The sequence below is a fragment of the Bidens hawaiensis genome, unplaced genomic scaffold, assembly GCF_021521415.1.
Source record: "Bidens hawaiensis isolate Kalapana, Puna unplaced genomic scaffold, B.hawaiensis_p1.1 tig00025587_1, whole genome shotgun sequence".
In the NCBI taxonomy this organism is placed as follows: Eukaryota; Viridiplantae; Streptophyta; class Magnoliopsida; order Asterales; family Asteraceae; genus Bidens; species Bidens hawaiensis.
The window spans coordinates 177,467-205,244 of record NW_027494093.1 but is presented as its reverse complement, the minus strand read 5'-3'; the positions used below and the strand labels follow the sequence as shown (position 1 = coordinate 205,244).

Here is a 27,778-nt window from a genome sequence, read left to right as displayed (position 1 = left end):
GTCGGTGGAAAGCCAGGGTTTGACAAGACGAAGGTGAGATGCTACAATTGTCAGCAAAACGGTCACTTTGCAAAGGAATGCAGGAATGAGCGTGTGGAACGAAGTCAGGGCAGGTCTCCACAGCAAAGTGGGGGTTCTAAAGATTATAGTGCAATGATGTCCAGAGAAGATGGTGAATACAACTGGAACCTGCATTCTAAAGAAACTTTTGAGCAGGCAAATTTGGCGAAGGTTGAAACTGAAGAAAATGAGAAGGTTACCGGAGAAGAAAAAGCTCTTATGGCAGATGTTAATGACCAGCTCTCCGAGGTATGTTCTAAACCTACATGTTCTAAATGTGAAAACTTGTCTGAGCAATTAGCAACTATAACCGATCAGTATGTTAGGTTGGATGCTGAATTTAAAACCCTAAAAGAAGATCATCATTTTACAAAAGCAAGAGAAAATAGCTATAAAGTCAAAATAAAAGCTTGTGAAAAAGATGTTAAAAGTCTAAAAACAAAACTTGCTGAAAAAATTGAAGTGATTGATTTAAGCTATGAAGTTTTGGAAGAAAAAACCAAACTAATTGCTGATAGAGAAAAACAGATTGCTGATCACCAGGTAAAAGTGGTGGAACTAAATAGAAAACTAGAGCAGTTCAGAAATTCCTCTGCTATTCTTGATCACCTTGTTAGTGATCAAGGTTCCTCTGCTAAGAGAGGAGGAATCAGTTATCATGAGGTTCCACCACCTTATAATCACAATTACACTTTTAACCCTAGTGTTCAGAAATCTGTTGACTTTGAGGTTGCTCAGACAGTACCAGTTAAAGTAACTTGTAAAGAACCAAATGTTAGTGGAGGCGAAACAAGTTCGCCTGTTTCAAGTGTTAAAATTTCTGATCCAAGTCCAGTCTCATCGGATTCGGATAAGTCATCCGAGTCTGGTAAGGCAAAAGAGGAGGTGGTATTACCCAATGGTGGAGAGAAAGATAAGACGAATAAAAAGAGTACTCCACTAAACCCGTACGTCCCACCATATGTGAGACGAACGGGCGGTAATAAAGCCTCGACATCTAAAACACCGGTTGATAAAAAGGTTGAGCATAGGTGTTGTTTTAGGTGTAATCAATTAGAGCACCTAGTTGCAGATTGCCCTTTGAAGCAGCGATTCAGAGGTGTAAGGCCTACTAAAACTGAGAATAAGCCTAATAGTAATTATCATGCTGCTAAAAATGAAAACCATTTAAAATTCAAAAATGTGACTAATTCAGGTTTTCATCTAAACAAATCTCAGTTTTACACTGCTAATAACCAAACCACAAGCTATAATTCTTTCAATTCACAAAGTTTTGGAAGGCCTCACAATCAATCTTCAAGGAGGTATCCTAATAGGACTTACAGGAATTATCGAGATACTAACTTTGGAAAGCCAAAGTTTGGGATGTATAGATCCAAGACCAATTGGTCTTGGGTCCCTAAATTCTAATCTTTTGCTTTATTGTGCAGGAACAGTTGAACAGGGCTGCCAACAATCTTTGGGTTGTAGATAGCGGCTGTTCCCGGCACATGACGGGTAACAAATACTTGTTACATGATTTGAAACCTGTTCAAGGAGGGAGAGTGAGCTTTGCCGGTGAAAGTGGAGGCAAGATTACAGGAATGGGAACGGTGTCGAACGGAAAGATGACATTGGAGAAAGTTAACTTTGTGGAAGAATTGAAGCACAATCTGCTGAGTGTGTCGCAGATCTGTGATAAGGAGTACACATTTCATTTTACAAAGAATGAGGCGATTGTGTTGCAACCTGGTTTTCAGATACCAGAGGAGTGGATTGTGATGAAGGCTCCACGTGAAAGAAATACGTACATTATGGATATGAGGTCGACTGAAATGGCCACGGAAGAATCATGCCTTATGACAAAAGCGAGCGAATCGGAGTCCGAATTGTGGCATAGGAGAATGGGGCACATTCATCTTCGGAAGATGAACCATATTGTCAAGAATGGACTTGTGCTGGGCGTTCCCTTGAAGAGTTTCAATTTTGAAGATAAATGTATAGCGTGCAAGAAGGGAAAGCAGCACAAGAAATCCCATCTCACCAAGAAAGTCAATTCAATTGCCAGTACCCTAGAATTGCTTCACATGGATCTCTTCGGTCCTGTGAATGCAAAAAGTCTAGGAGGTACTTCTTACTGCTTGGTGATCACTGATGATTACTCACGATATTCGTGGGTATATTTCCTGAAATCAAAAGATGAAACGGCTCAGATGGTGAAGAATTTGATTACCAAAGTTGAGAACGTTATGGATAAAAGGGTTAAGTTCATCAGGAGTGACAATGGAACGGAGTTCAAGAATTTTGAGATGGAGATCTTCTGCCTTCAGAAAGGGATCGAACACCAATACAGCGCTCCGTATACACCGCAACAGAATGGAGTGGCTGAAAGGAAGAATAGAACATTAATTGAAGGAGCCAGAACTATGCTGGCTGATTCAAAGCTTCCTGTGGTGTTCTGGGCTGAAGCTGTTGCTACAGCCTGCTATATTCTCAATAGAGTCTTGACGGTTAAACGACTTAATAAAACGTGTTATGAGCTTATGCATGGGAGGAAGCCCAACTTGAGTGGTCTTGAACCATTCGGGTCCCCTTGTTCGATTTTAAAGACAAATTCTAAATTTGGTGAAGTAGCCGATGAAGGAATCTTAGTCGGTTATGTTGTTGGGACACCCAACAGACGTGTCTTTAATACATCGACCAGCAAGGTTGAGGTGGTGTGTAACACCGATATCACAAGTTACCAACCGCCAAAACCAAGCAACGGACCTGCTGAGTTTTTCGACTATGTTAAACTTTTTAAGTCTTTTAACATACCGTATTTGGATATTGCTGAAGAAGAAGAGAGAGTTGCTACGAAGATGATCCTTGATGAGGAAGAAAATCTATTGCAAAGACAGCTGATCGATAAATGTCAACCTTCCTCATCAAATGCTATCGATACCCCTGCTGCCTCGACTGAAGAAGAATTTTTCAATCCGTTTCACTCTCAGCATGAAACAACCATTGACGAGCTCTCTTCTAACTTGGAAGACAATTTGCATGTCGGTTCTGTTCCGACCACGAGAATTCATAAAGATCACCCTTTGGAGAATGTGATTGGTGATGTGTCCTCCGGTGTACAAACAAGACGTAGCTTGAATGAGCACACCTGTGTTTACACAAGCATCAAGGAGACAGGCATAATCAACGAATGCTTGTACACCTGCTTTATCAGCCAGATTGAACCGAAGAATTATCAAATGGCTCTCAAGGACAGCTCGTGGGTCGAAGCCATGCAAGAAGAGTTGGCTCAATTCAAGAAAATGGAAGTTTGGACTTTGGTTGAAAAACCGAAGCATGTGCATGCGATAGGCACAAAATGGGTGTTTAAGTGCAAGAGAGATGAGAAAGGAATTATCATAAGAAACAAGGCGAGGCTAGTCGTTAAAGGTTTTAATCAACAAGAGGGGATTGATTATAATGAAGTGTTCGCTCCTGTCGCAAGGTTGGAAGCCATTAGATTGTTTTTGGCGTTCGCTGCTTATAAGAAGATGAAGGTATTTCAGTTGGATGTGAAAAGTGCGTTTCTGAATGGGAAAGTTGATGAGGTAGTGTATGTTGAGCAACCTCCGGGTTTTCCTGACCCAGACTTTCTAGACCATGTGTACAAGTTAAGCAAGGCATTGTATGGACTTCATCAGGCACCTCGTGCCTGGTACTCAACTTTATCAGATTACTTGCTTGAAAATGGGTTTGAAAGAGGGAAGATTGATAGCACGTTGTTCTTCAAGAGAGAAGGAAGCGACTTCCTGCTGGTGCAAGTCTACGTGGATGACATTATTTTTGCTGCATCAAAAGTCTCCATGTGTCAGGAGTTTGAGTCTGTCATGAAGAAAAGGTTTGAAATGAGTGCTATGGGTGAACTAACTTTCTTTTTAGGATTGCAGGTTGATCAGAAGAAGGAAGGGATGTTCATTCATCAGACCAAGTATGTCCATGATGTGCTCAAACGCTTCAAGATGGAGGACAGCACTCCATTCGACACTCCAATCTGCATCAATCACAAATTGGGTGCTGAGTCAGACGGTGATGCAGATGTGGACCCAACTCAATATCGGGCTATTATAGGTTCTTTAATGTACTTAACTGCTTCTAGGCCTGATATAATGTTTGCTGTTTGTCTTTGTGCACGCTTTCAGGCAAACCCAAAAGAATCTCATCTGAAGGGTGTGAAGAGGATACTGAGGTATCTCAAGGGCAAGCCGAAGCTGGGGTTGTGGTACCCGAGAGGAGGAGACTTGGAGCTAGTCGCTTACACAGATTCTGATTATGGAGGGTGCAATCAGAGTCGGAAGTCAACAACTGGAGGATGTCAGTGTCTTGGTGGCAGATTGGTGTCGTGGCAATGCAAGAAGCAGACTTCAGTCGCAATTTCAACCTGTGAAGCAGAATACATGGCAGCATCCAACTGCTGCTCCCAGGTTCTTTGGATTCAACAACAGTTGCGCGACTATGGTCTGAATTTCTTACTTACTCCTATTTGCATTGATAACACAGCTGCTATCTCAGTAACTAATAATCCCGTGAAGCACAGTAAAACTAAACATATTGACATACGTCATCATTTTATACGGGATTGTGCTGAGAAGAAACTGATTGTGCTTGAAAAGGTGGATACGCTTGATAATTTCGCTGATCTTTATACTAAAGCGTTTGACAAAACAAGATTTCAAAACCTTATTGAGTTGAATGGGATGATCAATCCCGAGTAACCATGCTTTTTATGTTTATTAAAAAAAAAAAAAGGTCACTATCGCTTAGAATTATGTCGGTTACCTCAGTTTGAAGGACATGTCTTCGGATATGTTTTGGTCCTCATTTTCTACTTGTAGAATTTGAGGATAGCCATTAACCAAAGGACTGAAAGTGACCGGGGCGGTTTATGATGAGTTTTCATTCTTTCGCTTAAAATTAGTCGATCATACTTAGTTAGAAGGACACATACTTGTATGTGGTCGGTCCAGCTGATCCATTGGATCTTCGGGATAGCCGTTTACCTGAAGACTTTGTTTTGGTCGGGGCGATTAATGTTAAAATTTTTTTTAGGGAAATGAAATTATTTTTCAAGTCTGCTACTTCGTAAGAAGTTCGTTTGCTATGTTTAACAGAAAATTGATCCAACCTTGGAAAATGATAAATATACTGATTCTGTGTGCTTAACTAGTGAAGTTATTAGGCTTAAAAGGCTTTAGGACAGTTATTGTATGTCATGGTAGCTTTTTATGGTGCGTAAAAGTAGATGTGATACAAACTAAATCTACTTGATTTTACGTGGAAACTCCTTACGAGTTTTGCATGTCTCCATATATATCTTTCCGAATGATAGGCAGAAAAGCGATTATCCAGTCATACACGAGCCCGTACGTGTTCTGATTCCCGTAAAGATAGTGTGTGAAGAAACTGCAGTGATCCAGATTCGGGACTTGCAGTTGTTTACTACTCTGAAGTCTATGTAAATGTTTATCATAAAAAAAAAAAAAAAAAAATTTAAATTAGGAGTTATTGAAACATTCTATAGCTGAAAATGTCAAGACTTCTCAATCATGGAGTAAGAAAGAGAACGGGAACCAGATGAAGAGTACGTACAAACTTAATCAGACACTATGGGTCGAGGTCAGTTCGGGGTGACTTGGGGAAAGCCAAATACGCTTTGAGAATAGATAGGAGGCATCATAATCTCTGAGTTGTTGCCCACTTAAATTTTGAGGCATAATTGAACCTAACTCGTATCACAGAAACGATGAAAACCATCTTAAGTTATTTACCTGCTTACAACCTGTCTCTTTATGTCATAATACAGCTAAACACGGATCTATGTGACAGTCACGTAATTAGTATGATTCCTGTTCGGATCTTTTCTAAAACGTAGTAGTCCCTATCGAGACTGAAATTTGATCCCTTATACTTTAATTTTTTAAAAGTTTTTTGTACTTAGGTAGTTTTATGATTTTGTATATGGTTACTTGGACTTGATCGTATCATTTAATTCTTAAAGGGATGTTTTTAAAAGTTAATTGAAAAATGTTCAAATTATAAGGTTTGATTTTGTAAATATAGGCGAGGTTGTTAAACAGGCGAACTTGTGAATAACTTCGCCTAGGCGAAGTTAACCGTAACTTCGCCTAGGCGAAGTTAACCGTAACTTCGCCTGTGTAACTCCGCCCCTATATAAAGAATTCTTAAGGTCATTCGTTCTGTATTTTCAATATCAGCGAACTTATACTCTCCGTTTATTCAGCGAACTTATCGATCTTATCTTTCGATCTTCATTGTTATCTTTCTTCGATTTCAATCAGTATTCAAGGTGTGTTTGGGTTCTTAAATATGATAATCGATGTTCATTGATGTTAATCTGAGGTCGTTTCGACCTGTTTCGTGACCTCGGTCGATCGACCTTTATTACCGATTTTCATAACTTGTTTTTACGTGTTCATAATCATTCTGATCGTCTACATATCCTTAAAATCTTGTGTTTTAGAGTCCTCAATCGTCAATCTAACCAAAACATCAGATTTTCCGGATTTTAATCGACCTTACTGTCGCCGATTCAGATTCAGGCGAACTTAAGGTTTGGGCGAAGTTATCCGTAACTTCGCCTGAGGCTTAACTTCGCCTGAGGCGATGTTGTGGTGAGGCGAAGTTAACATTAACTTCGCCTGGACCTTTTAACTTATTAGTTATCAGACGAACTTAAAGATGAAGCGAAGTTGTTCCCAACTTCGCCCCAACTTTAACTTCGCCTATACAGATTTTATCACAACTTCGCTCATGGTAACAAGCGAAGTTGTGTTATGCTTTAACGTTTATCTAACTTGATTCGTTTGTTGCAGATATGGCTGCAGTAGCAGGTGCTGGAGGTGCTGGAGGAGATGACGGAGATAATCAGAGGCAATTCTTCCCGGGTCACAATATGTTTATCACCTTAGACCCGGAAGCGAGTGGTGTGGAGGATTACCGCGAGATAATCACATTCCTCCTTCGCTCGAGGATATTCCACGCAATCACTACGACTCTGCCGATTTCCTTACCCAATATTGAGGATTTCTGGCAGACAGTGGAATACGATTGCCGCGTTGAGCCCCCGGTTATGCGAGCAACCGTCAACAATCAAGAAGTTCAGTTCTCGTCTGAACAAATTCTGGTGGCTTTACGTTTTGGAGAGGAGACTAGGGATGACCCTACAGAGTTTGTTGCTCCGTTCCGCGATGGAGAATTTCTACGAATGGGCTATTCTGGTCCATTGGGCGATACACAACGGAGGAAGGGTTTCCTACTTGATCAGTGGCGCTTCCTCATGCACGTAATGATTGTCTGCATGTCTGGGAGGAAGGCGGCACTGATGGTATGGGTGCGACCATGCAGTCAGCAATGACTGCTCTGACTTATAACAAACGTTATAGCTTTAGTCAGATGGTCTTTTACGAGATCGATAGACAGAGAAGAGCGATGGCCCGTGAGAGGTTCATCATGTATCCAAGATTCATTCAGATGATCTTGAATCATGTTGCTTCCACGTTGCCTCAACGACGTCCAATACGATACGTGGAGAGTGTGAGCAAACGTATCTTCGCTCAATGCCGAACATCCAGTGCGAGGAGCAAGCCTGAACTGCGTCCAAGGCATACTCCACTCTTTGGGTACTTAATAAACCCGGGGTATGTGCCAGCTCGTGGGGGTGAGTTCAGAGACCCGGCACCACAACAGGCAGGAGCATCTCAAGCTATACCTGCTGCTCCTGTTGTGTCACCGGAGGAGGAAGTGGACCTTGATGCAGAATTCGGAGGTCAAGGATTCTTCGATATGGATCGGGTGGATCCAGAGGAGAACGTTCAGATCCCAGTTGAACGTGTCTCGACTGTGCGTATTACTAGAGCAGCTACGACGGTGGCTGACTCAGATCTTGATGATGTTATGGATGAGGCGAGAAGGATGTTGGTGACTCAAGAGAGAACATTTGGGAAGAGAAAGAGGACAGTTGATGATAGCGAGTCAGAAGAAGAAGAGGATATTCACAAGTTGATTAGACGTTCAAGACGGGAAAGGACAGGTGCAGGTATGGGAGCTGGAGAGACTTCAAGAGTTGTACGTTTCGCTCCGCCCGCACTGTCAGGTATGTCGATTGTTCCTACATCACTACAGGTCACAGGTTTAAGCGCCGCAGATGTTCCCGTGGTGGCTACATCATCAGCTTTTGGCATCCCAATCACTACTATCCAGCTGACGACTCCGGAGATTGTGTCTTTACCACCTCCAACGCTTACTCCTTCAGAGGTGGTTGCACAATTTGTAGAGTCCACAGTCGTTGCAACTGCAGGGTTGTCGGTCACGATACCACCTGCGGTTACGTCCACAGCTGCTTCTGATGTCCCGGTTTCATTCGAAATCCCTGCTGAGTATACTCAAGACACATCTCACATGAGGTTTGATTTCGATGCAACCCTCTCAGACTCGGAGAGAATAGCTGCACTTGAGCGGGTCGTGGCAGAACAATCGAGGGTGAATCTTGTCCAGACCCAGGCTATTCAACGCCTAGTAGCAGAAAATCAACTACAGTCGTCCCTCCTGGTTGAACATGGGAGAATTATAGATGCTATGAAGGAGTTCTTGGCATCTCAGGGGGAGACAGGCTGTAAAGGCGACGAGTTAAGGACAAAGAAGAGAAATGATAGAGACGATGATCCCAATGCATCGAAAGGTGCAGGTGGTGAGTTGCCAAGAACTACTCAAGCTCTTGGGACTTCCACAGCTCAGGGGGAGTCTGCAGGTGCGGCTGGCAGTTCTGGTGGTGATGGTTGATGATGAAGGAATGGGAGATGATGTGATTGATGCTTTGAAAGAATTAGATGATGATATGTTTAGTGATGATGTGTTGTTTGATGATGATGTGCTGCCAATTGAGGAGATTGAGAAGATTGGAGCTCAGATTGTGATTGAAGAAGATGTTGAAGAAGGTGAAATAGTTGAAGAGAATGTGGAGCATGACATTCCAGGTGTGGAGAAAGCAGATATGGGTAATGAAACAGTAATCGATGAGACTGAATGGGAAGAGCAGCCTAGGTGGAAGGAAGGCTATGCTCAGTGGTTCGTCAAAACGAAGAAACCAGCGGTCCCTACAATGTTTAAGAAGAGTTACAATATTAAAGGCTATGCTGAAGCGAAGAAAGGGATTATTTGCTGGATCTATGATGAGCAGTTGAAGCTCTTTGTGATTAAACGGTATGACGGCGTTCAGTATTTTAAAAGAATGTTAAGGTCGTTGAATACACTGCCGGAATGTGAAGTGAAAGACTTAGCCAGATTGGGGTTAATCAATCGAAATGACGATAATATGGCTAGAGTCATTGAGAAAATTGTATGGAGAGAGAGTATAAAAGAAAAGAAGTTTGAGCTGTTGAAACCGCAGAAGGGAAAACTTGTTGAAGACAAGGATAGAGGTTTGAGAGCTGATGGAAAACCTTGGATGGTCATGAAGTATAAACCGATCCGGTGTTTGAAAGAAGTACCAATGAAGCTTATGCCCAAGGATGTGCTTAAAGACCTAAAGTGGTGGTATGTGGATTGTGAGACAGCAGAGGCAGTGATGGAAGACGAGGATGAACAAGAGCTCCTAAGAGTTTACGATCCGATGCATTTGGTAAACTTATCGCAAGCTGATCTGCAGGTGCTCAATGAGAAGAAAATCTTTTATATTCCTGCTTGGAAGGACGAAGCGAGGAAGTATCAAAGAGTTGTGTCAGTTTGTGTTAGAGAAGGAGTGCATGCGTGAAGATACAAGATTGAAGATTACAAGACAAGTGCTTAAAGATCAAGATATGAAGCTACTGCCAAGGGGGAGTCTGTTGGTGCATAATGTCAGTAGTTCATAGTCTAGTGTCTGTAATCGAGTCTGTAATGTTTAATTATGTTTTGTATGTTTAAGCGAAGTTACTGACAAGTTCGCTTAACAGGCGAACTTGTTAGTCAAGCGAAGTTATGGACAACTTCGCCTGAACATGCCAGGCGAAGTTGTCGTGTATTTATATACCTAGCTTACGGCTTGGTTAGGTGAATCGTGAAGTTGTTCGTTTCAGTAGTTTATCAAATTCATTGTAACGTGAGGACGAGAGTCTGTAATAGTGATATCGTATCACGTGTTTGAGTTATTATATAACGTGTGTTCGTTTCGTGTGTTCGTGTGATTCGTGTTCTATACTCGTAACGATCTACGCAGGGATTCCGCACCTGAGTTGATCGAGATATCTCGTGCGATCCGTCCAGGGAACCTACAGCGCCACAACTCAAGCGCAAAGCTAAAGGCAAAACTGGCGCAGGGGCCAATAAAAAACAGAAGAAAAATGATGCCCTTGTTGCCCAGGATCCTCCTACCCAAGCGAAGGGACTTGAGAAAACCAAGGGGTTTACCTCCAAGTTTTCCTCGTCTTCTTTGCCTCGAGGTGTGGGCAATCCTCCTGTCCACACGAGGTATGGTGCCGCCACCTCATCTCTTCGCGCGGCGGACAAGGGAAGCGGCGCTACGCCTGCTGTTTCATCTTCTCCAACAGGTATACTTTGTTTATATTTTGTGGTTTTATGAGCGTGATTCCGATAGAGTTATTAATGAATCTTTGCTCACTCAAATGTTTGTAGAGCCGGCGACTTTGGTGGCTCAACCTCAGGCGCAGCAAGGTACCGAGGCTGCGCCGAAGGTTGCTTTGAAGTCCCCTGTTTTACCCTCGAAAAGGGGGAAAATGGACTTCATGGCGATGCTCAATTCGCGGACGGCGGTGCGCCAAGGTATTTATTGCGCTTTGATTTTCTGACTTTTTTTCTTTAGATCAAGTCATGAATCATTTCTCCTTGGTTTTTTCATAGGAATTATAGCTGGCACACAAGCTGCTGGCGGCACTGCCGGCGCCGTTAGTTCTGCTCCTGCTCCGACAAGCACTGAATCTCCTCTCATTGGGATTACTAAGGAGCAGGAGACTATTTTACGCGCTGATCTAGCGGCGTCAAGGCCTCCCTCACCTCCTCCTGCGCGCAGCCCTCCTCGCGAGACTGTTTTTGATTTTTCCAAGTCGCAGGAGAAAAGACCTGTTACAGAGGATGATGAGGAGGTCAATTTTGAAGATTCCGATGGTGGCCGCGCAAGCCCTGTAGCGCAACGAGATTTCGTGGCGCAGCCTTCTTCTCGTGGGGCTGGCGCTGACTTTTCTGCCGGCTCTCCGCAGGTATAAGTTTGTTTTGCTCCGCTGTGCGGACTTCCAGATTAGTGTTTAGATGACTAAAACGTTGCTTTTGCGTTGCTTTGTGTTTGCAGGAAGCCGATCACATATACTGCCCGAGATGGAATATTACTGAGGATAGCTCATTTCAATCCATGGGCGTGTGTGAAGACTTCTGGGCTCACTCTGTGCCTCCGGCTGAAAGGAGGTTTCAGGAGGACCGCGCTCGCGTGGACTTGCTCAACGACCACCTTTTTGCTGGGTCTGCGTTCTTTGCTGCCTCCCAAGAGCTTCGCAATGATTATATAAAAGTGCGCGATGCCCTTGCGGAGGCCAAGCAAGAGGCTAAGATTTCTGCTTGGAATCTTTCTGACGCTCGAGAGAGAGCTGAGAAACTCCAAGAAGAACTTAGCGAGAACCGAGCAAGTGCCAACGCTGCCTTTGTGAAGCGTGGGCATGAGCTACAGGCTGCGCGGGAGAAGCTGCAGGCGGCAGAAGCGGATGCGGCCAGGTACGCGCGGCGAGCGCGTGATTTGGAGTTAGAGGCAGAGGCGCGTGATCAAACTCTTGTGCAGGCTATCACTGACAAATCTTTATTAGAGAGTGAGGTTGCGCGCCTGAAGAAAGAGCTCGAAGCTGCGCGAGCAGAAAAGGATCAAGCCCTGGCGGCAGCAGCGTCTAACAGAGAAGAGCTCGATGCTGCGCGAGCGGAAAGGAATGAGGCCTTGGCGGCAGCAGCGTCCGACAGAGAAGAGCTAAAACAGACCAAGGAAATTGTTGAGTTGTTAAACTCTCAGATTCCTGCTCTTGAGACGTCTGTTTCTTCCCTCGCGCAGGATCGCCAATGGCTAGTTTCACAGGGTGTGACTCGTTGCGCTTATGCGATGAAATACTCAGACGAGTTTCAGACCCTTGTGATGGATTGTAATGCTGCGTCGCGCTTGGTGGGTCGAGCTGAAGGGTTTAAGGATGGCTATGAATATGGCATGCTGAAGAAGAATCCATCCGACTACCCTTATCAGCTCGACGTTGTCTGCGCTGACATGGCCGAGGTGGGGGAGAAGTACTTGAATACTCCAATTCCCATCCTTGAGCAGGTACTTTAACCTTAATGAGTTTACTTTGACTTATTTTCCTATTCTTTTGTACTCATACTTTTCCTTGTGACTTGCAGATAGCCGCGCTTGCTGACCAGCCCGATCTCGGCGCGCTAAAGAAATTACTTGACGAGTGTGAAGGGACTGGTGGCAGCGATGATGGCGCGGGCAATGCTGCCTCTGCTAGCGGCTCTGGCGTGGCCAAAGGACCTACTCCTGACACTATCGTGATAGAAGACGACTCCATTCAAGACGAACAGCTTGATTATGGTAAGTTTGGAGACGACGAGGAGCGGGCTGCGCCAGATGCTGAGGGTGGAGGTAATGATGAGGGCGATGAAGAGGCTGATGTTGATATAGAGACTTGAAGAGCCCTTCATGTTTTTTTTTTTTTTTTTTTTTGTTTGTAGTTTTTATCTCATCATTTTGTAAATTTGTAAACTTCTATGTTTTGGAATGAAATTTTGTTTTTCCCTTATTCGCATCTTGCGCATTCCCAATTCATCTCTTTATATTGCATGTGTTTGCTTGTTGAATATAAGATATGCTTGCACATTGAAACTTGAACAAGGTTGTAAGGAAATTATTTTACTTAATCCTTGTCATATTTCAAGTTATTTTTGCAATATTCTGAATATGCTGACACGTGCCTTGGCATTTCATTATTCCTCTTTTGCGCGACATTATCGCGCATTTATTATAGGGAATTATGAATGAGTTTTTTAACCTTTACGTGTCAGTATGTGTTACTCTGATATCCATTACAATCCCATGCGCGACCTCGACCTGAGACCTTAACAACTATGTTTTGGCATGTGCTTTGCCTTAGCTGTGCTTAGGTATTTTTATGGTCTAGCTGCGCAGCATGTAGGATGGATGTTGTGAGTAATTTGAGCTAAGGCTCGTATTATTGGGCTAAGGCCCTGAGCTAAGGCTCATATTATTGGGCTAAGGCCCTGACGTTTTAGAGTTAAAACTCGTTAATGCGTTTGAGCTTGAAGCTCGCGCATGTATGTTTTACTTCGTTTTATTTTTAGTTTTGATGTCAATACAATGTTGTCATATTGCTCAAAATTAATAAAGGGAAGTGTGAAACATGTATGCAAAAGGTAATAGAACACATTAAGAGAAAATAGCGCGTATCATTATTCATAATGGCTTAAAAAGCCTTGATTACAAACTTGACAATTTTTACATGAAACATTTTCTAAGCTGCGCTGCGTTCCATGTGCGCGGGATCTTCTTTCCATTCAAATCTTTTAAAGCGTATGCGCCTTTTCCCAATTATTCCGAGACTTGATAAGGTCCCTCCCAGTTGGGGGACATTTTTCCCGGGGGTATCGCGCGACTAGCTTCATTGTTCCGAAGGACAAAATCATTCTTCTTGAAATGGCATTCTTTCACGCGCTGATTGTAATATTTTTCTAGTTTTTTCTTGTATTTGGCTTCACTAATGATAGCCGCCTCTCTGCGCCCTTCAAGTAAGTTGAGATCCAACCTCCTTTCTTGCTCGTTGTCTCTTTTACTCATCATGAGCACTCTATAGGATGGGCATCCGATCTCTGCTGGAATCATAGCCTCCGTTCCATAGGTTAGGCTGAACGGGGACTCGCCATTGCTGGTTTTGCTTAATGTCATGTGCGCCCACAGGACATTAGGTAGCTCCTCGACCCATGAATGGGATTCTCCCTCCAACCTTTTCTTCAGCCCATTCAGCAGGCTTTGGTTCGCGCGCTCCACTTGGCCATTCCCTTGAGGGTGGTATACTGAAGTGAAGACTTGGTTAATGCGCAATTCCTTAAGCCAACTGGATATCTTCCTGTCAATGAATTGTTTGCCATTGTCGCTCACAATTTCCATGGGCAGGCCAAAACGGCATATGATGTGGCTCCAAATAAACTGCTTCATTGCCTCGGCTGTGATTTTTGCTACTGGCTTGGCTTCAACCCATTTTGTGAAATAGTCTACTGCTACTACCAAAAACTTTACTCGCCCTTGCGCTTGTGGTAAGGGACCCACAATATCGATTGCCCATTTGTGGAAAGGCCATGCGGAGGTCACCGGAATCAAGTTGTTCTTTGGCCGCATGGTGTTTGGCGCATAGCTCTGACACGCTTTGCATTTTTGGATCTCTTTTAACGCGTCCAAGTACATGCCTGGCCAATAGTAACCTGCGTTCATTGCCTTGGCAACCACCATGCGCGGGCCAGCATGTATTCCACAGATTCCCTCGTGTATCTCTCTGATCACATAGCTTGCTTCCTCGGCATCCAGGCATTTCATGAGCGGTCCAAGATAAGAGCGTCGATATAACGTACCATCAAGCAGTTCGTAGTTCTGCGACTTGTGTCTTATCTTCCTCGCCTGTGCGCGATCGTCCGGTACCTTTCCCTCCTTCAAGAATTCCATTAATGGAGTTATCCATGATGAAGGTGTTGTATGAATTACAAGGACAGACTTCGCTCCCACCGACGGGTTGCTCATTACTTCCACCCTGACATCTTTGCTAAAGTGATCGAAGCTGGTTGATGCCATCTTGCTCAGCGCGTCGGCAGACTTGTTTTCACTGCGCAGAATATGTATGATTCTGAAGAAGTCAAATTGCTCGGTGAGTTTCTTCGCCTGCTCTAAATACAGAGGCATAGTGTTCTCCTTGGCATCATAAAGGCCATTGACCTGTGCTGCTACCAAGTATGAATCGACATGAGCCTCTAGCTTTTTAACTCCGAACTTGTGCGCGATGCGCAGACCAGCCAGCAGGGCTTCATACTCAGCTTCATTGTTGGTGCTCCTGAAATCCAACCTGATTGCGTAAGTATACTCATGATTTTCTGGATCCACCAGTTTGAGGCCTGCGCCGGACCCTTCGTTGTTTGAAGCTCCATCAGTGAATAATCTCCAAACATTTTCTTCATTATTGGCTTGCGGAGGGTCTACCTCGCGCTGAGCCTCTTCAATTTTTCCTTCAGGGATTTCTGCGATGAAATCAGCTAAGACTTGTCCCTTGATTACTGGACGAGGCTTATAGGTGATCGTGTGCTCCCCTAATTCCAGCGCCCATTTTGTCAGCCTTCCTGAGAGCGCGGGACGTCGCAAGACTTGCTGGATGTTGTAATCAGTCAGGACTTCAATGGGATGACCATTGAAATATCTATGAAGCTTGCGCGACACATGTGTTAGTGATAAAACTAACTTTTCTATGATGGTGTAGCGCGTCTCAGGATCTGTCAGCACCCGACTTACATAATAGATTGGTGTTTGGATTCCCTTGCGATCCACCAACAACACTGCGCCAATGGCGCGCTCTCCTGCTGACAGGTACAACGTTAGAGTTTCGCCAGGTAGTGGAGCTGTGAGCGCAGGCAGATTTATCAGACATTCTTTTATCTCACTGAAAGCTTGCTCGGCCTCAGGCGTCCACTTGAATTGGCTTTTCTTTAAGCAATTTCTCAATGTGTTAACGAATGGGGTAGATTTGCTTGCATGGTTCGCTAGGAACCTGTTAATTGATACCAATCTACCACTCAACTTTTGAACTTCCTTCATGGTGGATGGTGAGGGCATGTCAAGGATAGCCTCCACCTTCTCTGGATTTACCTTGAAACCATCCTTGGTGACCATTACACCGAGAAATTTCCCTTCTTCTACGCCGAATGTGCACTTGCTCGGGTTGAGCTTCATGTTTACTTCCTTTAGGCGCCAAAGGGTTTCTTCGATGTCTTTGAGCATTTGTTTTTCCTCCCTGCTTTTAATCACCAAATCATCCACGTAGACTTCTAAGTTTCTTCCAATTTGCTCGTTGAAAACCGCATCCATGAGTCTTTAGTAAGTGGCTCCTGCATTCTTCAAACCAAAGGGAATTTTTGTGTAACAGAAAACACCCTTGTCAGTTCTGAAGGCAGTCTTGTCCTCATCTTGTGGTGCCATTTGAATTTGGTGATAGCCCTTATAGGCATCCAGGAAACATTTGAGCTTAAATGGCGCCACAGAGTCCACCTTCGCGTCAATGTTTGGGAGGGGGTAACAATCTTTTGGACACGCTTTGTTGAGGTCCTTGAAATCAATGCACATTCTCCATGACCCGTTGCTCTTCTTTACCATCACAGGATTGGCTACCCATGTTTGGTATCGTGTTGGGCGGATGATATTTGCGCGCAGTAGATCTTCTACTTGCTCATTCATGGCCTTTGCCTTCTCATCCCCCATGACTCTTTTCTTTTGAGCAATTGGCTCTACAGACTTGAATGTGTTGAGAGAATGCTGCGCCAGGTCTCGCGGAACCCCAGTCATATCAGAATGTTGCCACGCGAAGACCGATATATACGTTGTGAGCAATCTTTTCATTCTCACCCTTGTGTCATCTGATATTGTAGCTCCAATTGTGATTGTTTGTTCTGGGAATTTTGGGTTGAGAATCCATTCCTCTGGCGCGTTGTTTGCCATTGGGAGCTTCATTCTCCCTTCTCGCGGTATACTTGTTACTGCGCACAAATGATCTCGGTATACAAATGTTACACCTGTTGGTGTTGGGAACCCCAACGCGCCGTGCGCTGGTGACGGTATAGCGTTGAATTGGGCAATCGTTCCTCTACCCAAGATCATATTATGGCATGAAGTGGTGGGCAAGACCAAGAAGTTGACAATTTCAGCTCGCTTGTGTTTCTCATCCCCCATAGTTAGTTCGAATTGTATCTGACCTAGGGGGTGAATGATTTCGTTTGAGACACCCGAGATTGGTGCATTCACAATTTCAAGCCTTGCTTGGTCTGCTGGATCCAACTTCCTGAAACATTGCTCATACATGATGTCTGATTCACTGCCGGTGTCCACCAGGACTTTTGACACCTCATAATGAGCGATGTGTGCAGTGATGACTAGAGGACTGCTGATAGACGGGCCTCCTCTGATTCTTGGGAAGATTACTTGTTGCTCGCGCCAATCCCCTTGGACTTGCGCGCTTCTCTTCCTCGAACTTTGCCCTTGCCTTCCTCCTTCAGCTACACAGATTCTTTTGAATTTTTTACTGGCTGAGGCTCCATCTGGTTGTTCATTCTCTGGTCTTGGGTTTTTCACCAGGTGAGCCAACTTGCCTGATTTCACATCTCTTTCAATCGCATCCTTCAAATGGTGGCATGCATCGTTGTTGTGCCCTGTGGACTTGTGAAACTCACAATACTTGCCACTGTTTGGTGGTCCCTTATGGAGTAATGGCTTGGGGCTTTTAAATTGGACATTCTCTGTGCTTAACACTTGCGAAGGCGTTTTGGTGAGGGGAGTCCATATTCTTGGTAGAGGTCTGTTAGGCTCTCTGCCGCCTTCCCTCTTGTCACCCTCTCCGCGATTACGAATGTCTTTTTGGGGCTGGGGTGAACTTGGTTGCGCTTGCTTTTCTGCGGAAGAATAACTGGTTTGTTGCAACCTGGACCATACGGAGTTTTGTTTGCCCCTCCTTTCATTGTTGCATGGTGCTTCTGTTTGATGCCCTCTGTCTCTTGCTCTGTCTTGGGCAATTTGTTTTTCATTTCGCGCGAAGACTCGCGATGCTTCCATAAGCTTAGCCCAAGTGGTTGGCATGCCATCTCTGCTCACGAGAGCTCTACGGAGTTGATCACTGCGCGCACCTTGTATAAAGGCAACGCGCAAGAGTTGTTCAGTGATACCTCCAATTGCAAGAGATTCCTGATTGAAACGAGTTATGTAGTCTTCAATGGTTTCATCATTCCTGCGCACGCAGTGCATGATGTCATCGGGGTCGCGCGTGTGTATGCGCTGCTGTACAAAGTGAGCCTGGAACTTCTCCAATAGCTCTTCGAACCCATCGATTTGTCCTGTCGGCAAGCTTTCGAACCAGACACGCGCTGCGCCCGTGAGGCAGCGAGCAAACATGTGACACCATGTTGGCATCGTCCAGCTTTCTAGGTTTCCAGTGTTGTAAAAACCTTGCAAGAAGTCATCTGGATCTGTTGTACCATCGTACTTGCCTAGACCACTTGGCATCTTGGTTTTGTGTTGAATGGGAGCCTTCGCAATGCGCTCAGTGAATTTTGAATGCTTCAACAAGATGGCTGGCCTATATGGTGTGGTTACGTCCACTTGCCCTCTCGCTTGTGGGTTGTACGGTGTGTATAGATCCATATCGGCTTTGGCTCCAGGCGCTATGTTCATGTGCGCGCGGGGCTGTGACCCTCCTGCATGAGTATCTCGCGTCTTCCTCATGCTGTGCACCTCTTCCTCATCACTAATATCAGCGTGTTCGGTGTGAACAGAGTGACCATCTTCCGGCGCGCGCGCCCTTTTTGTTGTTCCCTGAATGGTTTGTTTATCAAATGCGAGCCTTTGTGTTAAGTCGGCTAACTTTTTGTGTTTGACCAGCTCATTGTATTTGTCCATCAAACGCCGTTGTTCGTTTATGAGCCATTCTTTAGGGTCATTGGTTTCAACTTCTGGACCCATTGGTCCTTTTTGTTTTGCACCAGTCAGATTTTGGAACGTGAGATCGTCTGGAGGAGTTTCAGTCTGGCTATGAGGTGTTGTGATGAAGGGATGGTTACTGGTGGTGCGCGCAGTATCACGCGGCGCCCTCAGAAACTGCTGTCCCTCATTAACATCCTCAAGCTCATTATCCTCCAGAACTTGATCGCTGTTTCGAACACCGGAAACCATGGTGAAGATTTTCAGAGAGAACTGATGAGATAGTGGTTTTGTTGCCGTTGTAACAGGTGATGGCGCCAATGAAGAAACGTGGATCGACTTACTAGTAGACGATCAACTTTCCTCGGGTATGAGTGTGCTATATCACCGATGGTTTTCCGGAGTATGAATTCTTCCACCTACAAAACGAGCAGCACCGTGAACTTACCCCTCAGAAAGGGACAGAAGGGTCCTCTTTGGGGTAACCCTCCAGTGTGAGAATAAGATATTGTAGGAGAAGATAATAATAATCTGAAAGTGAGTAAGGATTTAGAGTGTATTTTCTTGCTTACCTCCCCTTGTGGAGGTGGTGTGGTATTTATAGTGTTAGGGTTTCCAATGATTGGGCTCAGACCCAATTAGGGCCTTTTTGGCCTCCTCCTATTGCTTCGCGCCACGTGTCCTTAGGACACCTGGTGCTTTTTCATTGATTATTCTCTGACCAAGGTATTTCACCTGACCCATGTGCAATCACGTGGTAGCACATGGGTTTTGCTGAGTTGTCCACCTTTCCTTGGCAGCTGTCAACATCAGCATATTCTTTATTCCTTAAAGGATACCTTCTGGAAGGTTGTCTGATGAGCACAATCATGGTTGTCCTTATCCTGATTTGGATAAGGATGTGGTTGATTATGTGCATGTGTGATATGCGCCTATCCTGGGGATGCGCGAGGTCTTCTCTTTATTCTCACGCGCAGATGTTTCATGCGCAGATGTGATATGCGCAAGCATATGTAATATGCGTGAGCATATGTGATATGCGCCACGCGCAGATGCGCCACGCGCAGATGTGATATGCGTGAGCATATATGATGCGTGAGCATATGTGATATGCGCCACACGCAGATGCGCCACGCGCAGATGTGATATGCGTGAGCATATGTGATACGCGTGAGCATGTGATGCGCACCACACGCAGATGCGCCACGCGCAGATGTGATATGCGTGAGCATATATGATGCGTGAGCATATGTGATACGCGTGAGCGTATGTGATGCGTGAACATATGTGATATGCGTGAGCATATGTGATATGCGCCACGCGCATAGGTTTTGGCTTTGTGTCTTCATGACATCCTGATTTCAAGCCTCTTGTCTATATCTTGTGGGTTGACCCGCCCCGCTCGATGTTAAGGCGGGTGCATACCTCTTCAGTCATATAAACTATTAACTATGGAGTATGGATAGTGTTGATGCACCTCACAGAATTTTTAGTCTCGTGAAATTGTTTTCGCCGTATTAACTATTAACTATTGAGTATGGATAGTGTTGATGCACTTTAGGGAAATTTTAGTCTCTGGCCTGGTACAGTGGTGCACACAAATAGTTATATGGTTTCATATAGAAAAAAAATCTTGTTTTGATGTGTCAACTCAACACATAATACAACAATTACCAATTGAAATAAGTTTATTCAATCTTTTTTTATGATACTTATGAATTTATGTGGTTTAAGAAAACTCATATCTTATTGATCTGGTGGTATGGATATTTTCCTTACAAATTATATGATGGTGGGTTTAAATCCTTGAAAGCATAAGGTCTGAGAAAATTTTAATTTGGTTTAAAAAGTTTTTACCAAGAATAGGATGTGTTAGCAAGCTACTTTGATTGGATTCAATATAATACTCCGTATATTGTTTTCACATGTTTAACTTTCCACTTGGACAATGAAAATACAAAGAAAATTGTGCGATACTAGTCAACAAATAAAAAAAATGTTTTATTATATTTTTGGCTAATGGGTATTTTGGTTTTATGCAACATAAATTTACATATTGTTTCTTATCATTTTTTTATTTTTATCCTGATTATATTCCCTATAAGTTCTAACTATTTTATTATTTGTTCTTGTATCCGTTAATTAATGAAAAAGGGGGTTGCGGCGCAGCTTGTTGCCCGCTTACCTGCCACTTCATTGTAAATCGTTTGGATGTTTCTATGATATTAAATGGTGCTTATTTGAAAAAAAAAATTAATGAAACATACTTGGTTGTATTTTCTTGTTCATGGTAAGTTCACAAATTATTCAAGGCCGGTAGTGACATGAGAGGATCTAGAGCATCATGAAGATAGTTTTTTTATTATTATATTGTAATCAATGATTTAAATTAAGGTACCTGAGATTTCTTTCGGTTTTGTATATTGAAGCTTCATTATTAAACAACATGATTAATTTAATCGATCACTAATTAAGTTTAACTAATAACTATTAACCAAACAACAAAACTAAATTAATTAAAGTTTAAAGACTATAATAAAATGGACATAAAATCGTTTTTTAGAATGCATAACATAAAATAAAATAGATAATATATGCATATTTATTGCCAAAAAATTAATAAAACAACATTATGTTTCATGTATATATTATTGTTGTAATAAATATTTAAATTTATTAAATTCAATTAATTTCCTAGATATTGTGGTTGAATTACATTGTAATTTAAAGTAAATAAATAAAAAGACTATACAACAAGCCGTGTGTGGCATAGCTCCATATCCTATATATACAATTTTCAAACAAGCATCCAAACCATCTAACAATTCTCTCTCTCTCTATCTTTCTTGTGAGTTGATAATTATTTCCTTTAAGGTATTTGATTCATCAACCAAATCTTATGTTAAATGTGGTATCATAATCTTAATTTGTACAGTTTGTGTGTTTGCACTTTGCAGCTGGATTTGTGATCATATGGACCTTGAAGAGCAGCCATTAACATCAGCACCCGCGGTGAGCCATGGTGGTGGTTCCAGTTCAAGACAAATAATGCAGTCAATGCAAATGTTTCTTGCGGGAGCTAGTCACCAATCTCCGCCTGTTTCCAGGGTTTCTTCATCTAAAAGCGTTGATGGGAGTCCTGAGCTAGACAAAAATGTTAAATCATCACTCCCACTTCGAATATACAATACATAGTTTCTGCTTGCATACATATATATAGACATATTCATTATGCATTTATAGATGGTCATTCAGAACCATTGAACCAAGCATATACTGACATCTGCGTGTTAATTAACACCGATTTCATTTTCATACAGTATAGATATGTAGACATTGAAGAGGGAGTTGTTGAATGTGTCAATTCTGATCAAACTGCCCCTTTGCTCGTGGCAGCAGATAATACTTCGCAATCTAAGAAGCGGATGAAAACACTTGTCAGGGTCATCCATTCAGTCCAAGCTTTTAAAGCATCCGTAGCCACTGCTTGCGTTCATCGTGGCAGCACTTGCGCAACTGAAGAAGTAAGAATATGTTACATAGTAAAACCAACCCCCCTCCACAATTCTAAAGGCAAATCACTAAAGTTCAACCATATATAAATATAGATATTTAGGGTTCAATGAGTTTCAACACCGCTAAAATGAATTAATCGAAGTTCATTTGTGTTAGTTCCCTATTTTTTTTGAGTTTCCCAATAATATATATGCATGTAGCGCATGCATTTCAGAACCAAAAATGTATTGACTGTTAACATGGCTTTTATTATGTACAGGCTAGATATGATTATAAAGACATTGAAGAGGGCGTTGTTGAATGTGTCAATTCGGATCAAACTTCCCCGTTGTTGCTGACAGTAGATAACACTTCTCATTCAATCCAAGCCTTTAAAGCGCATGAAACATCATTAGCCACTGCTCGTGTTCATTCTGGAAGCACTAGTGCAACTGAAGGAGTAAGAATATGTTTCCTAGTAATGCTAAAAAGTTCATTTTCCCTACTAATCTGATATGTTATTAAAGAATACAAAGATTCATATATGCATATCTTACTAACAATAAGCATAATTCAAAGAAGTTGTTCAATGATAAAAACGTCGAACAAAAAAGATTCTATAACCACTCTTTTCGCGACTCTTTTATTAACAATAAACCAGAAAACGACTTTTACCAAAATATGTGATTACCATGATCTCCTATTTATAAGACTAAACAGTAAACATAAACTCCTACTTTGTCCTAATTTAAATACTTCAACTCCTGTTGATGTTTATCTGACTTATCAAATTCGTCTTTCTTTCAGAATTATCTTCAACATCCACAAGTTGATGAAGCAAGTGATAGCTCAGCGACTTCATCTGAGCATCATGAAACCATCAAAACTTGCGCAACTGAAGAGGGAGTTGTTGAATGTGTAGACATTGAAGAGGGAGTTGTTGAATGTGTCAATTCTGATCAAACTGCCCCTTTGCTCGTGGCAGCAGATAATACTTCGCAATCTAAGAAGCGGATGAAAACACTTGTCAGGGTCATCCATTCAGTCCAAGCTTTTAAAGCATCCGTAGCCACTGCTTGCGTTCATCGTGGCAGCACTTGCGCAACTGAAGAAGTAAGAATATGTTACATAGTAAAACCAACCCCCCTCCACAATTCTAAAGGCAAATCACTAAAGTTCAACCATATATAAATATAGATATTTAGGGTTCAATGAGTTTCAACACCGCTAAAATGAATTAATCGAAGTTCATTTGTGTTAGTTCCCTATTTTTTTTGAGTTTCCCAATAATATATATGCATGTAGCGCATGCATTTCAGAACCAAAAATGTATTGACTGTTAACATGGCTTTTATTATGTACAGGCTAGATATGATTATAAAGACATTGAAGAGGGCGTTGTTGAATGTGTCAATTCGGATCAAACTTCCCCGTTGTTGCTGACAGTAGATAACACTTCTCATTCAATCCAAGCCTTTAAAGTGCATGAAACATCATTAGCCACTGCTCGTGTTCATTCTGGAAGCACTAGTGCAACTGAAGGAGTAAGAATATGTTTCCTAGTAATGCTAAAAAGTTCATTTTCCCTACTAATCTGATATGTTATTAAAGAATACAAAGATTCATATATGCATATCTTACTAACAATAAGCATAATTCAAAGAAGTTGTTCAATGATAAAAACGTCGAACAAAAAAGATTCTATAACCACTCTTTTCGCGACTCTTTTATTAACAATAAACCAGAAAACGACTTTTACCAAAATATGTGATTACCATGATCTCCTATTTATAAGACTAAACAGTAAACATAAACTCCTACTTTGTCCTAATTTAAATACTTCAACTCCTGTTGATGTTTATCTGACTTATCAAATTCGTCTTTCTTTCAGAATTATCTTCAACATCCACAAGTTGATGAAGCAAGTGATAGCTCAGCGACTTCATCTGTGCATCATGAAACCATCAAAAAAATCTCAACGATTGTAAGCCAGAAGAATTTGCTGGCCCTTCAAGAATTCGGAGACTTAGGCAGAGTTAAATTTGCATTGTGTACAGATTTTGACAATGGAATCTCTGACAACGAAGCTCTAAACCGTAGTCAACAACATGCCTCCTCCAGAAATCCGGCTCCTACAAAAACGTTCTTTCATTTCGTATGGGAAGAAGTGAAGAAGAAAACTATTATCCTGCTTCTTGTGAGTGTAGCCCTCTCAAGTGTACTTGGGATCTTGCAAGACGGTCTAAAGAATGATTTTTTTGAAGAGGTAGTTATACTCATCGCGATCGTTCTTCTAGTTTTATTTGCTTCAATCCGCAAGTACTGGCAAGAGAAAAGAGCACAAAAGAAGTTGCGAAATCAAGAGCCCTTCAAAAGGGAAGTGGGAGAAGTCCAAGTTAGAAGGGGAGGTCAAAGTAAAGTTATTTGTAAATCAGAGCTAGTCCCGGGTGATATTTTGTTATTAAAGAAGGGCGATGAAGTCCCATGTGATGGCTTGTTTATAGGTGGTGAACCACAAGAACTGGAGTCTGGGGATGAATCATGTATAGTTAATGAGCAGAAGCCATTTTTGTCACATGGTGAGAAAGTGAAAAATGGGGATGCAAGAATGGTCGTTACATCGACAAATATGGAATCCGGATGGAGTGAGATGATGAGGAAAGCCATTTGTGAGCCAAACATGAAGTTCAGATTAGTAACACAACTCGACAAATTGAACACTCGCATGCACATTATTCAGATTGTTGACGGTATACTCCTCGTCGTTGTGTTAATAATTCGCTATGCAGCTGGACAAAGAGATGGCGAGAATGGTAATGGACCAGAATCAGTTGCTGAACCAACTGGGATGTGAAGTATTTCAGATACTTTCATGAATATCATTAAATCTAAGTACACAACCAAAGTTCTAACAAAATTACTAAGTGTATCATTGGTTGGTCTAACTGAGGGGGTGCCTTTTGTGGTTTCAATCGCAATTGTTTACTGGAACGACAAAACTCTATCTGGGAAAGCCACTGAACAAGATCCACATGGTCTTGTAAAGATGGCACATGTTACACGAGTTTGTACCGACACTTTTTTCACTAAAGATGTGATGGAAGTTGAAAAAGTCTTCATTGGAGGAAATAGTTTGGCACTATCTCCGGATGTTATTGATGTATCACATGATGGGATTGACACATTGAGCCAGAAACCATTTCGTCAGGTGAAAGTTATGTTCCGATCTAAAAGAAAAGGGATATGGAGAGGTATCGAGATGAAGGGTGCAATGTCGTTTGAAGAACCTTGTGGTGTTTTGATGAGGGAAACTGAAGAAAGTGAAGAGTTGGTGTGGCATTTTAATGGACCAGTGACGGAAATCCTGAAACAGTGCAAACATTATTATGATATTAACGGAAACATAACACCATTGAATGACGAAATGACCCGAAAGTTTGTCCAAGCTAATCAGGACAGACAAGATAAACATAAATTCACAACAGTTGCCTTAGCATCATGTGCGCAAACACAAGATGTTAACGACTTGATCTTAATAGCTTTACTAGTCCTGAAAAACAAGAACAATGAAGATACAAATGCACAAGTGATCACGGCGTTAAGAGAACGTAGAATTGAAACTGTGATTGTTTCAAGCAAAAAGATACCGGTAATTCAACAAGACATTGCATGTGAATATGAAGTTATCACCAATTGTGATTCAGAAGAACCATTTGTGGTTACGGGAAAGGTTTTCAGGAACTACACAAATGATGAGAGACTTGATAAAGTAGACAAGATCCACATTCTCGGTGAGGCGCTCCCATCTGATCAATTACTCCTTGTTGAAACTATGAAGGAAAAAGGTGAAGTGGTGGCGTTTCTAGGACAAACAACAAATGAAGCCCCTGCACTAAAGACAGCCCACATAGGAATAGCTGTGGGAACTTGGAGCTCCGAAAAGGCGAAAGAAAACTGTGACATCATCATGAATGGGAGTTTTGTTGACTTAATCAGCATGGTTGATTCTGGAAAATGCATATATGACAATATCGAGTGCTTTCTCCAGATTGTTCTGATCACAACCTGTGGCAGCACACTCACAGGCTTAATTGAGATAGCAGTTTTCGGTGATGCTTCTTTAACAATATTTCAGTTGGCGTTGGTAAAATTTGCGGTGGTATTTCTCGGTGGTTTGGCATTTCTGACAAAAGAATTAACAGATAAACCGTCTAGCTCGGTTCCAATTAGTTGTGAACAGTCAGTTACAACTACAGTAATGGCTAGAAACATATTATTCCAGGTTTTGTATCAGGCTATATGTTCAGTTGTTATTCAACTTATAGGGCCTGCAGTCATGGGTCCAGATCAGGACATGAAAGCCGTGGTTTCTAAAATCTTTATTTTGTGTCAGTTCTTTAATCTCTTCAATTCCAGGGAGCTACAAAAGAAGAATTGTTTCAAAGGTATTCATCAGCATAAAGAGTTTTGGGTTGCTATAGCTATGTTTATAGTTTTACATGCTGCTTTTTCCATGGGTCAAGATTTCCTTGGTTTTGGGACAAGAATGAATTGGAAACTATGGACTTGTGTTCTACTTGGTGCAATATCGTTGCCTGTTGATTGGCTTGGAAAATACATTTGGAGGATCATCAAGATATTTTGTCAATATAGACTAAGTAAGATATTGTGTTTACATGACATTTATTTTTATAGTTTTGTGTTACATCTATCAACTCAAATATGCAAAATATATATATATATATATATATATATATATATATATATACTTGTTATACTAACTGTAATTTAAATTGTTTTTTCAGGATAATTCTTTGGGATTTATAAAGCTGGATGTAAAAGTTGGAAGTATAGAAAATGGTCAAGCTAGGGCTGATATCACAATCTGGTTAGATTTGTGCTTCTTGCTAGTGTTTTGCCGCAAATAAGAGTTTTATCTTTGATTGAGTTCTTATCGGTTACGTTTTATATATGCGTATTTTTCATGTACAGAAACAAGGTATATGGTTGTACTAGTTAGTCAACTTTAATAAGTAACTGATTTTACAGATAGCCTGAGTATCATTTTTGTTTCTGTATATGTGTGCCTTCCAGGCTTTCACTTATTGTCCTGTGCTATTACCCTGTTTTCAACATAATCCAAATATTTAGCTATAATAATATAAGTTGTGCTAGATAAATCGTAGTATATTCAAGGTAAATTTCAAATAAATTTATGATTATTTATGTAATTTAATTCTAACTCACATCTCTAAACGTATAAATAAACCGTGTTATTGAATTGAATTGATATTGATCTCTGAATGATTAATTACAATAGAGAGCATTGATATATATAGGCCTAATCTATATTAAGTAAGTAAACTAGGGCCGGCTCTATTATGTCTAACATTCCCCCGCAAGTTGAGGGCGGGGTACGACCTGCAACTTGAACCGTAGAAGTAAGAAACGTTGAGATGGCAGTGGTTTGGTAAAGATGTCAGCGACTTGATC

At 42.0% G+C, this 27,778-nt stretch overlaps 1 pseudogene; it reads left to right on the top strand.

Moving 5' to 3' along the window:
- LOC143571847 (calcium-transporting ATPase 12, plasma membrane-type-like) overlaps positions 1-27,095 on the top strand; it is a 34,463-nt pseudogene extending 7,368 nt beyond the window's left edge.
- Positions 27,096-27,778: the final 683 nt, after the last annotated feature.